The sequence below is a fragment of the Crotalus tigris genome, unplaced genomic scaffold (genome assembly GCF_016545835.1).
Source record: "Crotalus tigris isolate CLP2741 ecotype Arizona unplaced genomic scaffold, ASM1654583v1 scf7180000018549.3470463, whole genome shotgun sequence".
In the NCBI taxonomy this organism is placed as follows: domain Eukaryota; kingdom Metazoa; phylum Chordata; class Lepidosauria; order Squamata; family Viperidae; genus Crotalus; species Crotalus tigris.
In genome coordinates this window covers 1,282,841-1,297,437 of record NW_024097072.1, presented here as the reverse complement: position 1 = coordinate 1,297,437, position 14,597 = coordinate 1,282,841, and the positions used below count along the sequence as shown (strand labels likewise).

Sequence of the window (14,597 nt, the reverse complement as noted above, 5' to 3'; positions counted from 1 at the left end):
CAGATCTTGTGCGGGGAGAGTAACACTGTTTATGGTAAAGATTTCCCCTTCCCCAAATGCCTCCCCCCCTGCTATTATGTCACAATGCACATTTCCATTACCGCACGTCTGATTTTTTTAACCATACTTAATGCAAACAAAAGACCCAGCAGAATTTGCTTCCACTTGTACAGAAAGCAGCTCAGCAGGCAGATCTCTGTAGGCCCTCTAGCTCAGCCAGCGAGTTGATTTATGCTTGAGACTGGTTGTCAAACCGCATTGCTCCTTTCCCAGTTCAGCGGGGAAGCACTGAAGTCGAGAGAATCAAAACGTGAGCTAAACCCCACCGGTCCCCACAGAGTTGCTGCTTTTGTCATTCTCCGTGCAAGCTGCACATGCAGCCGTCTGGAAAGCCACGTGTGTGGAACAGCTTCCATGTGAAGAAGCTCACCACTTCTAACTTCCTAGAACAGCGTAACTTTTCCTGGCCTTGTCAGCATGCAGAACATAGCAACGGATGTGTTCTGCTCACAAACACACTTCCAGGAAAGAGAAGTCTCCCAAACTTGAGCATCAGTTGTGGACAGAGGAAGAGGATCAGAAAGGAAAAGAAAGAAAGGCTAGGCTTTTTTTTTTTTTTTTGCTAAGCGTTATTTTATTTAGATTTTATTGTCATGATCAATTTCTTTTAAATTAACCAACGATCGTTAAGAGCAAGGATGGCCAATTGTAAATAATAGCCTTCTCTTGTTTTCCCCCCCCCCAACCACAAATGAAACAATAACACTTAGACAAGCTTGCAAGACCCAGATTAGAATAATAGAATCACAGGGCTGGTAGGAACCTTGACTGTCTTCTAGTCCTTACACCCGTGATGGCGAACCTCTGGCACACGTGCCACAGGTGGCACCCAGAGCCCTTTCTGTGGGCACATGCGCCGTCACCCCAGTCCTAGGCCTTCAGCTGGGTTTTATAAACCCTTTTTGCTTTAGGCCTCCACCACCATGTGCAAAAAAAAAATATTGAAAAAATCAATTTCAAATTCTCACGGGGGAGGGGAAATCTCACAAAGTTGGAATTGATTGATTGAACTTTTTAGTCCTACCCAGTCTGCCGTTACTACCGAAGCCACACCCAGCCAATGGGCCACACCCACTCAATGGGCCACACCCAGCCAATGGGCCATGCCCACCCGGCACCCGACGATACATAAGTGGGTTTTGGGTTGCAATTTGGGCACTCGGTCTCTAAAAGGTTCGCCATCACTGCCTTATACCATCCTGGAGCAATGGTTGCCCAATTTTTTTCTTAAAAACTCCAGTGATGGAGCAGCCACAATTCTGGGAGGCAAGTTGTTCCCACTGTTGGAAAATTTCTCCTTAGTTCCAGGTTGGATCTATTCCGTTGCTTCTTGTCCTACCCTCAGGTACTTTGGAGAATAAATTGACACTCTCTTCCCTGTGACAATCCTTGTATTAGAAGACTGCAATCAGGTCATTTCTAAGCCTTCTTTTTGTTAGGCTAAACATACCTTGTTTGCTTAACCGTTCATCATATGTTTTAGCCTCCAGACTCATTATCATCCTTGTTGCTCTTCTCTGCACTCTTTCTAGGATCTCAGCATGTTCAGAACATATACCCGTAGGTTGCAAAGAACAGCTCCTTTCCAACTTCATATTAAGAGGCTATTCAAGAAACTAAGCTAGTTGACAAATCAGAACTAGTCAAGCTCTTTAGGATTAACAACAATAAAACAGATGTTTAATTTTTTTTCTTCTCCAAAACAATTAGGGTTTGGAGAAATGAAATTGAACTGAGACAAAATTATGATGGATAATGGTTAAAGAGCTAAGTCATTAATGGTTTTCTTTCTTAAGAAACTAAATTAGATTTATCCATTTATTTATTATTATTTAATTGGGGCTAGAGACTAAAAGGTATGATGAACAATTGCAGGAACTGGGTATGTCTAGTCTAACAAAGAGAAGGACCAGGAGTGACATGATAGCAGTCTTCCAATATTTGAGGGGCTGTCACAGAGAAGAGGGGATATAAAACAAGGCAAAACAATGCCACTAGGAATGTCCATCCAAAGAAAACTAAATTTGAGTAAGCATTTTAGTCCTGGGTATCTCATTTCTCAGAAAAGTAGAGGAACATAGACACAGGGCAAAGATGCTTCCATAAATGCACTTAACACATTCACTGTTGTTGTTTTTATCATAGAAACAGAAGTAAATGCTGGAAACTCATTAGAATAGATCTTCTCTCTTTGCTTCTGGAGATGATTAATTCGGCATAATAGCTTTTCAAGGTGGCATGGAAAAAAGTTTAGGTCTTCATGTTTATTGTCCTGGGAAAAATCAATCCAATAAATCCAATCCCCTTTTACTGAGCCAACATTTTATCCATAATGCAAAAGCTGAGCGTGGAAATGTAATTTAAGCTAAGAATACGCCATAGTATCAGAGACCAGATTGTAGTCCTGGCTCCAGCAACTAGGACTGGTTTTTTAATAGATAGCATTGGATAATATTACAAGATGTCTTTTTCTAATCAAGAGACCAACCACTTACATGGCAATTTTAAACATATATATGCCATCTGCGTATATAAACAGCCCTCCCTCCTCCTAAATAATTTCAAAAAATTTCTTTAAAAAGATACTCATCATGTCTTTCTTTGCAATGGAAGGACATCAAAGCAGCTAGTGACGCAAAAGCAAGGGTAAGACACATGCTTTAAAATCATATTAAGATAATAAAATTGGAAGACTATTGTTGGAATCCTGAAAGGTCTACGATCAGTTCTTCTGGACTTCTGAGGAAGCCTACAGAGAAAGGATGTGTTTGAAAGCACTAGAATAACAGAGAAGGAAATTCTATACCATTTAAGACAAATGGTTGTCCAATCTCTTCTTAAAAACGTCCAATGCTGGAGCACACACAACTTCTGGAGGCAAGTTGTTCCACTGATTAATTGCTCTAACTATCAGGAAATTTAGCCTTAGTTCTAGGTTGGTTCTATAAGATAGTCCAGAGAAGAGGTACAACCTAGCTCTCACTTTATCTAATCAACTGCTTCTTACAAGATTGAAAGTATATCCTCTTCTCTTACTCTCCGGAAAACTAGGGAGAATTCCTTCTGAAGTGCTTTCCATACCTTTCCTCCTTCTAAGGTATCTTTTAAACTCCAGTTGTCCAATCTGCAGCTCTCCTTCCTGTCTCCCAAGGTCATTTCCACATACCAGTACAGTAGTACATGTGTTAAAAGTTTCATACCGTAGATTGCAAAAGCCTACAAAATGTTTTCCTCTCCTTAATTTCATTAGAAGTTAGGATTCTTGCAAGATTTCAGGCAGAATGGAAAACTGGCATCTTGCAAGGTTTGGTGTTCTCTCAGAATTTCAGCCAGCCAGCAATCAAACTGACAGGTGCCAAGTTCTTTCTCTTGTTTAAATAAAATATACTATTTCCATGCTCAGCCTGCTCCAATATATAGGTGGTCTTTGACTTACAACCACCATTGGGATGGAACTTCCATGGCTAAGCAATGCGGTTGTTGAGTTGTGCCCAGTTTCATGACCTTTTCTGCTGTGGTTGTGAAGCAAATCGTGTGGTCACTAAGCAAATCCAGATTCTCCCATCGATTTTGCTTCTTGGAAACCAGCCGGGAAGATTGCAAATATCAAGTACAGGATTCGGAGGTGCTGCAAAACCGTTATAAATATGTGCCAAGCACCCAAATTGCAGTCATGTGACACAGGGATGCTGTGGCAGTAGTAATGCGAGGAGTGGTCCCAAGTCAATTTTTTTGGGTGGTGTGGCACTTCAGTTACTGAACAAATAGTTGCACATTGAGGACTGCTTGTAATTACAGTGGGGGGTTGCACAGTGGCTGCATTTTTCTCATCATTAAGTTAGTGGTTTTCCAGATATTATTGCTCTAGCAACTGTGTGTGGAATTGAACCGATAAATTTGCCTAACCTGGCAATGAACTGCTTGCAAGAAGAAGAGCAAGCTCAGAGATCACCAAGACCCCACACATTCTCCACCAGAGTTCCATTCCCCAAATAAAATTATTCAAAGAAGGAACTCGGCGGATCTTTTTTATTTTAAATAGACTGTTTAGTCCCTTCCATATATTTACTTCTAAACTGCAGTTCACTGAAAAATGGTGTTCACCATCTGGGAAAGTGGATAATAAAATTTCAGGCAAAAAAAATAACCCTAACCCTCCCCAAACAGTGGCTAGCTTCTCGCAACTAAACTAAGTGTAACTCCTGTTTCATAAGCAGAACTGCAGTATTCACACAACACACTATAAATCATATTACGATTTCATGTCCTGGATTCTCACAATACACTAAACCACAAACTGCCTAACCCCATTTTAAGCTCGTCTTTATACAAATTCACAGATTGAGTTTCCTCCATTCCAAGCAATTTTTATGCATGTCTATTTACAAACAACCTTTGGCTTATTCATTGAGGTTTGTTAGTCCTGGGTAAATGTAGATTGGATTTCAGCTAAAATAGCATTTCCATTACCTGCCATTCCTTCAAGCTACCAAATGCCTTTTCTTCTTTAGATCTAACAACCTTGCAAGGTAGACCGTTGCTCTGCCATTAATTTGTTTGATGTCAAGGATCAAAGCAATGATTATGTGGCATCCAATATCCATAATCCGGCATTAGGGCAATGTGGATTCGAACATCTGGGCTCCAGTGTGCCAGACAGATTCTGAAGTGTGACTTTCAAAATGGAAGCTGATGGTAAGGAAGACAGATGCCAACTCTATGCTGCTTCAAGCTGTCTGCAAGGGCAACTGTGTCCTTCCCTCTCATTGCACACAATATCCTGACTCTTTTTTGGCAGCAGATACAAATCGGACTCACAGAATCATAGGGCTGGAATTGGAGGTCTTCTAGTCCAACCCCCTGCCCAGAGCAGGAACCTTATCCCATCCAGGAGAAACGATTATCCAATCTTTTCTTGAAAAGCTCCGGTGATGGAGCACCCACAACACCAGGAAACAAGCTGTTCCATTGCTCTTCCTTTCATCCTACCCTTAATCTTTTAGCTCCAGGCCCTTCAGTAACTTAATATATTGTCTGTCTATTCATTTTTCTTAACGGTCATGGAATTACATTTGCTTTTCCCATTAATTTTTCATTTGCCTTCAAAATAGTCCAAGGGAACTTTGCTACTAGATATATGTGGGTTTTTTCCCCCCTGTGGCATCACAATTACCTTGTAAGGGACATTAAGGTGAAAGTAAAAGAACGTGATGGTAGATTGGATATTGAAATCAAATCTCATGTGTCCAAAAGTAGTACTTTACCTAGCCTACCAAATAATTTTATTTAGCCTTGTCCAAGCATTTGAAATCGTCCACCATAAGAACGATCCATGATAAGAATCTATGGAATTGTACTAATACCAAGTCCCAGATCTATCTATTCCTGGAACTGGACTGTTAAGTTGGACAGATTATTTATTGGACCTTAAGGAAAGATAACTTTCTCCACCTCTTCCAAAACCTGAGAAATATATCTGTGTACATGGAACAATGCATGATGATGCCAGGAAGTTTTAAAGTAGCGAAAGAGTTATGAAGAGCTGTAGATTCACAGTCGAATAGGGGTTAATTGGGGGGGGCGCGAGAAGGAGAAGGAAAGATCAAAGATGATCCTTTCTAACCTCCTACCTCTAAATCCTGAAAAATTTTCCAAGTGACCAAGAACACCAGAAACGACTTGAAATTAAACCAGACAAAAGATCTTCTCTTCCAGTATTATTCATCTCCCCCTTCCCCAACATGGGAACCTTCTTGTCTGTCAGACTCTACTTCTCCTCATCCTCCATCCTATCACACACACACCCCCCATTCCTATCTACTCTCTTGAAGTAATTTCCCAACGTTTCAAGCAAAAATGTTTCTTTCCAGACCCATGTTAGATGGCAGGAGTTCAGCCCAGGACTTGAGGATCTCCAGTGGATGGGCTCCCCAGGGCTGAGCTGTGGGTCCGGTAAAGGAACCCTGCCTTTCCCATTTCTGTCAGTTTGGGGTCAACTCAGACAGCAGCAAAAAACCCCTGGAGGGAAGGGAGGGGGGGGGAAATCAAGAGAAGGAAGAAAGAAAAAGAATGACATCAACTGGAAAGATCAACCCAACTCTACCCAAACGCTCATCCAGTCTCCTTTTGCCTGAATAACCGTTCTATCTCTTCAGTGAAATCATTGCTGCCTTACCTATCCTGGTTTGTGTTTTGGAGGACAGCAATTCGCTTGCCGAGAGCGCTTCTCCTTGACTGAGTCTGGAAAGAGTCGGGAAGAGACTCTGGTTTAGCATATTTCACAGGATTTCTCCTCTCAAACCCCTCCCAGGGCCCACCCCCTCCACACTCAGACGCGGAGGCTCAAATGGGCGATATCACAATTTTTTCGTTTTGTAATCTGACACTGTTTTGTGGATACCAGGACTCTTCCTGCTCACCAGCATGGAGAGGGGGCAGACAGCCAAGGGGAGGGGGTGGCAAACTACCTTCCCTGGAACTTGGATTATAAACAGAAGTGCTGCTTTTTTGCTTTGGATGGACAATATTTGCAGTTTTCTCTGCAAGTGAAGGCGCGGCTCAGTCCTTTTTAGCTGGGATCCTGCTAAATCAGTCTTTGAGGGGTCTTTGGTGCTCTCTGAGCTTGCTGGTTTTCTTGCAGACGTTTCATTACTCCAACTAGGTAACATCCTCAAGCTCAGAGAACACCAAGGACCCTTCATTTCAACTCTAAGCTACGCATATTCTCCTTTATTGAAATCAGATTTTCTCAAAGCGTGGTCTGAAGATGAACTGTTCCAATGGAGGCCAACTCTGGTAAGCAAAGATTTCCTGTCTAAAGCATCTATGATCTTAGTGCTACTCTTGACTTCATGGCCAACCCATCAAATGAAATTATTAATATTATTGGCCAGATCTTCACAATTTAATAAAACATGATAGCCAAACATGTTAGAATTAAATGCATATGCTGAAGAGAATATTCAGATCTGCTCCTCTGAGCATAAAACAGCTCCTAAACTTCATGATTACTTAGCATGAAATACCATTTCTTCTTAGGGTGAATCTCACATGTGTTCATTTTTTAATTTCTTCCAATCTGCTGTAGCTGGAAAGAGCTGGAAGGACAAACCTAGTTCAGTGGTATGGGCAGCAATCCTGTACTAACAACTGTGCTTGTGTAGACAAGGCTGAATGGTGAGTTGTGATGTGGTCCAGACAGAGGGGAAAACATCAGCTCATTCTACAGAAAAGATGCTGAAGCCACTTTGTCTTCAGAACAAGCAAGGGCCAGAAATGGAGAAAGCATTCCTTTGCATATATTAGCATCCCTTCCAAATGGATAGGAAAATTGAAGATGCCTTCAAACATTTTTGTCCTGGATCACCTGATATTTTTTTTTAATCATCCAATGGAAAGTCAAACTGTGTCTTGAAGCTGTGATAGAAGTCTTTAACTATTAAGTCTTTGGCTCCCGGCCGGCCTGGGTCAGGGCCAAGGCAGTGGGGGCTGTTCCCTCACTGTTTCCAGGATGGCTTCGCGGGCAGCATGAAACCACTTCGCGGGCCGCATCTGGCCCCCAGGCCTTGTGTTTGACATGTCTGTTGTAGTGTATGATTTAGAAAGTAACTTGTCCGATTTAGGTGCAGGCTGGTGGGCAAAAGTCCGTGGGAAGAACGCCTTTAAGCAAACTGTAAAGCAGTGAATGGAGCTTTGGCTGCAGGATGGAATCAGAGAAGAGCAGCCAGCAAACCCATCTTAGGAATGCTAGGTAAGATAGCAGGTCAGCTAAAGAGAACGCACCCAGATCCTTGCCAACAAGATACTTTCTGGGATAAATGAACGATTCTCACAGAAATCGGCTGAAGTGCCCAAGGGGAAGTTGCCAATCTCATCATAAGCAGCTCCTTTTTCAGGACACAGAGACCAAAGCAAAACCCAGGGGACTCTAAAACTGTCCTTTTTCTACCACAAAGAACCAATCCCAGGGATTAAACCCTCTTGGGAATCCCACAGAGCCTTCTGAAGTTACATTCCAAGCTCATATCTGAAAAGACAATGGAGAGAAATCAGATCCGAAAGGCTTGAGGCAGGTGGAAAGGAAAGAGCATTCTACAACCCCATATTCAGATCATGGTTGGAAATAGGTCATTTCAGCATTTCCGAAAAGCGCTTCCAAGAACCCTTTGAGATGACTCCTTACTTGCTGAAGTCAAAAGTTTGCAACTATTTTGGAAGAAAGAAAGCGATACATCAATATGAAAATTTGCTTTGGGAATTTTTGCAGACTTCTTTATTAAAGTTCTCTATGAGAGAGTTGTTTTAGCTCTGTGACAGAATCTGTTCTCGTCAGGAGTTTAATTTCAGTTTAATACTGGGAATATCCTATTAAAACAATCAAGATAAAGCAGGCCATCGTTTTTCTGTCAGCGATATTGGATAGTCAACCTTTCCAGAGAGACCGCTGTGTTAATTTTTTGTACTCAACAGAGAGAACAATCCTATACGTACCTTAGGGATTAACACAGTTACTATGACAGAAGCTTTTGTGAATCTCAATCTGCAGAGGAGGGAAAAAACAAGAAGAAGAAGGTAAAAATAGAGATGAAACAGTCTGTGATCAACAATAGCCAAGACACTTTTGCCTGTATGAGCTGGTGCACCCATATGTAGTGTGATATTAAGTTTCAGACTTTTGTAATTCATGAAAAAAAAATCTCCAATTAAGTGGAGATTCCAGAACCCAAAATTATTGGAGTCAAATCTCTTTTCATCTGACAAATTGCATTTCTTTGTTTGTAATAGTATTTTATTTTTGCCATAGTCCCACCAGATGTGTCCTTCAAAGGTCATATATGCCTTTCTCTCTCCCAAATGTTTTAATCTTACTAATGAGCAGGGTCTTTCTAAGATACTTTCTTCAAGAACAAAAATATAATGAAGCTCTATTGCTGAGGCATACCTTTAATGAGACCATGGATACAGATGAGAAACATGGAAAAGGACACTTATAAAAGAAAAAGCATAATATCGAGGGTTGCGTGAAATATCTGTTTCCTAGTTCATGGGTCAGGAAATACATATATCAATCAGACCACAAGAATTGATAACAAGAATTGATTTCTGATTTAAACAGTCTTCGAAACAATATATCATTTTTGTAAAATTTAGGAACCTGATTAAAGCTTGAAAGTCCACTTCATCAGACAAATTGTACAATGGTCAGAAGAGGCAACTGTGGCTTAACTGGCTTTTTGACCCCAAAAAGAGTTAAATTTGCAATTGGAGATGCCTGCAGGTTTCTGAACCTTTAGCAGCTTGGAATCAAAATATTCTAATTAACAGCTCAGCATAAACGGTGCTTTGTATTGATTTCTTTATTCGTGTTTCTAGAAATAGACTGCTTATTTGTTTTTAAATTGTGGTTCTCCAAGGTTAAAATGGGCCAGCAATGGCTAGAAGATCATGATCCATTATTGGACTTTATCTAGTTAGCTTTTGCTATCCTGGCATTTCTTTTCCCAATCGTTAGCTCTCTCAAGAAACAAGGAAGGGATAATTGAGCAGCCTCTCTGCTTTATCTAGCTCATCTAGACTTCTTGGAACCATAGATCCAAGGCTTGCATCGGTCACCACGGTCTTTCTTTCATCTTGACTAAGGGAGATGAATAGGTCCTCCGAGCAAGCTGCTCTCCACGGAGAGATGGCGAAGGTGATACTCTCAGGTAAACAAATTGTAATGCACGACAAGGCAGACAACCCACCCCGTAAGCTTATTTATTTATTCAGTACATACAGCTGCCCATCTCAGATTCACGATTCTGGGCCGCCTACGGCAATTCAAACAGTGATAATAACAGAATACCATATAAAATTACAAAGTCCTTATAAAAACCATGAAACCCACTTTGCAGCCGAGGAATCCTTCAGTGATTTTCTGTGACCAATTTCATTGCCATCGCTTTTCTGGAGAAAGACCATCCTAAGAAGAGAAAAACGGGGTTAATCTGCTATAGCAAATTGGTGATACCTTAAGGATTAATGTATTTATTTTGGCAGAATGCTTTGTGGACTACCGTCTGTTTTACCAAATGCATGGAGCCTTTCTTGCTACCTATACAGAAAAAGTCTAAGATTAGCATAGTCAAATATCGGCTAAAGAACTCCAACTAGATAGATCTAGAAACACTAGGCTGAAGCTATGACTAACTCTTCACTGTCATCTAGCTGACAGAAGGGCACAATCTGGGCACCCAGTTAATGATGGGGAGACTTAAAAAAAGAAAAGAAACATTATGGCAACATACAAATGTATGAAAGATAGAGGTAATTACCGACTGATTGCAACCATCCATTAAAAATGGTGGGTCTTGGTGCAGATTCTGACATTGGGTGATAAGTTGTTTTACCTATAGGAACTGGAATAGAATCTCTTGAGGAATTTAAATGCAGCTCCAATGAACATCTGTTTTAAAGTTGTGTGGCTAAAGAGTAGTTTGCTATCCTCTCAAGGGCATTTTAAATTGTGTTTTGGCTGCCGGCATTTAAGCCACAGCAATTTAAAATGACACTATATTAACTTAACCAGTTTGTGATGCTGCTAATCCCTAGCCAAAGTGGGATCTTCTACGTCAGCAAACAACAGCCATTGTCTAAGGTGATAAAACTCCCACAAAGGGCCAGGCCATAGAGCAGGAGAAGCAAGAGAGTGGAAGGGTGGCACGTGAAGGGTTGAGCAAATGAGACAACACAGCAAGTGACGGTTCCTTTTGGGAATCCTGTCCTAATCTCACCAGCCTCCTGAACACTTGAGTCTCCCTCTCCTGTTTCTGGAATCTGATTTCTGATTGCAAGCCAACTCATCAGTTTGTTCAGTGCAGAATGCAGTGGGATGGCTGCAGAAGAGTAGAGTAGAGTAGAGTAGAGTAGAGTAGAGTAGCGTAGAGTAGCGTAGAATAGAATAGAATAGAATTCTTTATTGGCCAAGGGTGATTGGACACACAAGGAATTTGGCTTCAGTGCATAAGCTTTCTGTGTACATAAAACAACAGAGTGCTAAGTCATAGATCACAAATCATAAAATACAAACGATTGTTAAATCATGATATACCAATAGGAGAAGGTAATAGGAAAGGTGAGAGGTGAGAAAAATGAGAAGATGAGAAGGATAACAGCAATACGTCCTACTACATGGGTAAATATCTTTAGGCAAAAGCAGTGCTGTAGAAGTTCGATGTTTAGCAGAGAGATGGCATAGAGGAAGAAACTACCTTTGTGCTTATATTTCTCTGTGTCCTTTTTTAAATTGTAAAATGAATTTCAGAAGTCTGAATTTCAAAGGCTGACTAGAGCTCACAAATCAGTTCCAATTTACGGAATGAGATGAGTTGGACAGTACATGAAACCTCAAAAAAAGTCACCCTCATTGCTTATGGAACAGAGTTTTAGAGGACCCAAAAAGGCATGTAACTGAAGCGTGTTTAGGCTAAATCTCAAGCAGGAACATTGTGTGAAGAAAAAAAAAAAAAGGTTTCGTGTGAAGAAAAAAAAGGGATACCTTTGAAATAATCTGGCTGGGGTGTTGTATTCTTTGTCAATGTAATCTTCTAGATGAGATATGAAGAGTTGGCTCAAGATCTTTGGTCTGGTTCGAGCAGAGATATTTCCACAAATAATATAGGATAAGACAACAGCATCACTAACAGGACCAAAAAGTCTTCACACAATGAGATGTGGCAACAATTGGCAATGAAGGAATGTTGTTTGTGCTTGAACTCCATCTCCCAAGCTGGCCATTGTTAAGCTGAGCGCTGTGCGCACTTGCGTTAATGTACCTTTATTTAGGAACTTATTTATTTTAAAAGACTGTGTCAACTCAAGATATTGTGCCCCGAAAGGCAGAATCTTGCGATTGCAATGTTATGCTGCTATAATTTTGGCTTCATTCTTGTAGCAGATGTTGACACCTTTTCAGATGAGCAAACTACACCCCTGGACTCAAGCACTACTAAATGCACACAGTTTTATTTTTTCCACAATCATTTACCTGCTTGTAGCTTATAGTATGGTTACCGTTAAGAGCTGGACCTCACTGAAGCTGTTGGCTTGTGTAATTTGACAACTGAAGCCAAAATGATGGTGGGAACAATATATCTGATCAGTTAACTTTAAATATTTCCCAAGCAAGAGATAATACTAGTGTTTAATTATGTTCTTATACTGGCCAATAGATGGAGAACCATATCCACATAGAAATTACAGTATACAATAAATTCCAGCTGTTTGATTATAATCCCCTCTTGTTCAAAATTCAAAAGCATTTTTACAATTGAAAAGAACCCAGAGTGAAATTGCTGAGTAAGCACTAATGAAGAAGCTGAATTTGATCCAGTTAAGGATAATCAAAATAGGTCGTCTAAAGATGTTTAGTATTTCTTTAAATCTTCTTCTTCCTAGTTGTGTTTCTGCGCTTATGGCAGAGTCCGCTTTCCAGCAAAATTCATAAAGGGATAATCAAGCTAGTGCTGAGGTGTAAACTTAGCAGTGCTGTTTTATACTCATTTATTTATTTATTAAATTTGTGTGCCGCCTATCTTACCTAGATTTACTGTGCAGTGGTTAGAGTGGACTATTGCAGGCTAACTCTGTCCACTGTCAGGAGTTCGATCTTGACTGGCTCAGAATTGATTCAGCCTTCCATCCATCCGAGGTGGGTAAAATGATGACCCAGATTGCTGGAGGCAAATAGGCTGACTCTATAAACTACTTAGAGAAGGCTGTAAAGCTCTATGAAGAAGTATATAAGTTTAAGTGCTATTGCTATTTACTAACAGTTTAAAAAAAACCCTAGTGTTTGCAGCTGTCTTAAAGATTTTAAGTAATGCCATGTGCACTGATGTACCAAAATTGATTAATAGCATTTTATGTACTTTTAATGTTCTTTGGCAAAAAAATAATAATTAAGAAAATGCTCATACAATAGTGTGAACATTCCTTTTGTGAAAAATCTGATCAGGTTGCTTCCAACCCTACTATTCTATTATTCTATTATCCTATTATGAAAAGAACCGGAAGTCAGGAACTGTGTCTCTCTATAATGCCATTAAAATGTTTTCAAAACTGGATGTAGAGGAATCTCTCAATTTTCATTACGGAAATTCTCTGGGGGAGAAAGGTATCGTGTATAGTATCAGTATATTGACCAGTATCTCATCACACAATGGGAGATGGAAGCGGCATTTGGTTGTCCCTGCTGCAAGTGACAAATGATACACTAATATGGCTGAAAGGAAGCTTGGCCCTGAGAAATATCAGTTGAAAGACTACTTAACAAACCCTGTCTTGCTGTTTTCAAGTAAGTCTGTGTGACTGCATAACATTTGAGGAACATTTCGGGTAAAGTCCTTCGAAACAAAGTTATCTGCGAAAACAGCTCCGCAGAGTATTTGGTCTATTATGATTTTTCTCTGAAGAACGCGCTCCTGTTGCAGGGCAAACTCCTCTTAGGGTTTGCCACGCATCATTAAAGAGCAACAATGGCCTAGGTAAGGAGGGACAGAATGCCCTGGACCATGCTTGTCAGCAAACTAATATTTTTTTTCTTTTTTTTTTGGGCTAGCCTTTCTGTTAGGTTGTTTTTGGTAGGTTTTCACTAGTTGAATTCTTTTGTTCAAACCATCTTTTTTAAAAAGGGTCCTGGAATAAATGAAAAGGAGAATCTAACTTTATTGGAGAGCTCTGTCCAAGGAAATTGTTGGCAGTGGTTGATCAGGACCTGTTTGGCAAGCCAGGGAGCAAAACAAAACAAAACAAAACCATTTGATGAGTATGGCTAAGTGGCTGAGCTGACACCAGCCCCTCACCTGGCCAACAAGGTCATTGCTAAAGGCTAGAAGAATGACAGCTCCAATCTCTTCTTTGCATTCTTCCTTGCCAATAGATCTTGTACTTATGACTCTCCAGGAAGAAAGCAAAGCTTGTTTAGTACATACCCAAACATCTAAATGTTAAGTCCTTGAGGGAGGAGACTACCTGATCACAAGGCCTGGACATCTCGCTAAAAACTGAGACACAATATTATGTCAACAATGTTGACTTTCACTATTGAAGATAGTGAATCTCTAGAGATGGTTTGGGATCAGAAAACAGCTACTTAGTTCATTGGACAACAGTTCCATGCTTTTTTTTTGTCTTGGATATGTGCTAAATTATCCCAAAAGTTCACATTTGTGTAGACTTTTAAAGGCTGGGTTGTGATAAGTTAAATAACTCTAAATAAAGGCTTAAACAATCATCTTGGAAAGGAACTCCAAACAGCAACTACCTCTAAGGCAGGGGTAGGCAACCTTGGCTCTTTTATGACTCCTGGACGTCAACTCCCAGAATTCCTGAGCCAGCATGAGGGAAACTTTGGCCCCTTCATTACTCCTGGACTTCAACTCCCAGAATTCCTGAGCCAGCATGGCTCAGCTTGGAAACCTCTCTCTTTCCCCTCAGCGTGGCTGGCTCAGGAATTCTGGGAGTTGAAGTCCACAAGTCATCAAACAGTCAAGGTTGCC

The 14,597-nt window shown here is 40.6% G+C and overlaps 1 protein-coding gene across 2 annotated transcripts in view; it reads right to left on the bottom strand.

The window, feature by feature from the left end:
* The window catches only part of LOXL2 (lysyl oxidase like 2), a 51,123-nt gene extending 44,783 nt beyond the window's left edge, over positions 1-6,340 (bottom strand). The window contains exon 1 of one of the 2 annotated variants that reach the window (XM_039354214.1): positions 6,236-6,340. The gene's annotated coding sequence lies outside the window, so the exon portion shown is untranslated. The remainder of the gene's footprint in view (positions 1-6,235) is intronic. The other variant, XM_039354213.1, reaches the window with a different exon arrangement.
* Between the last annotated feature and the right edge of the window lie 8,257 nt (positions 6,341-14,597).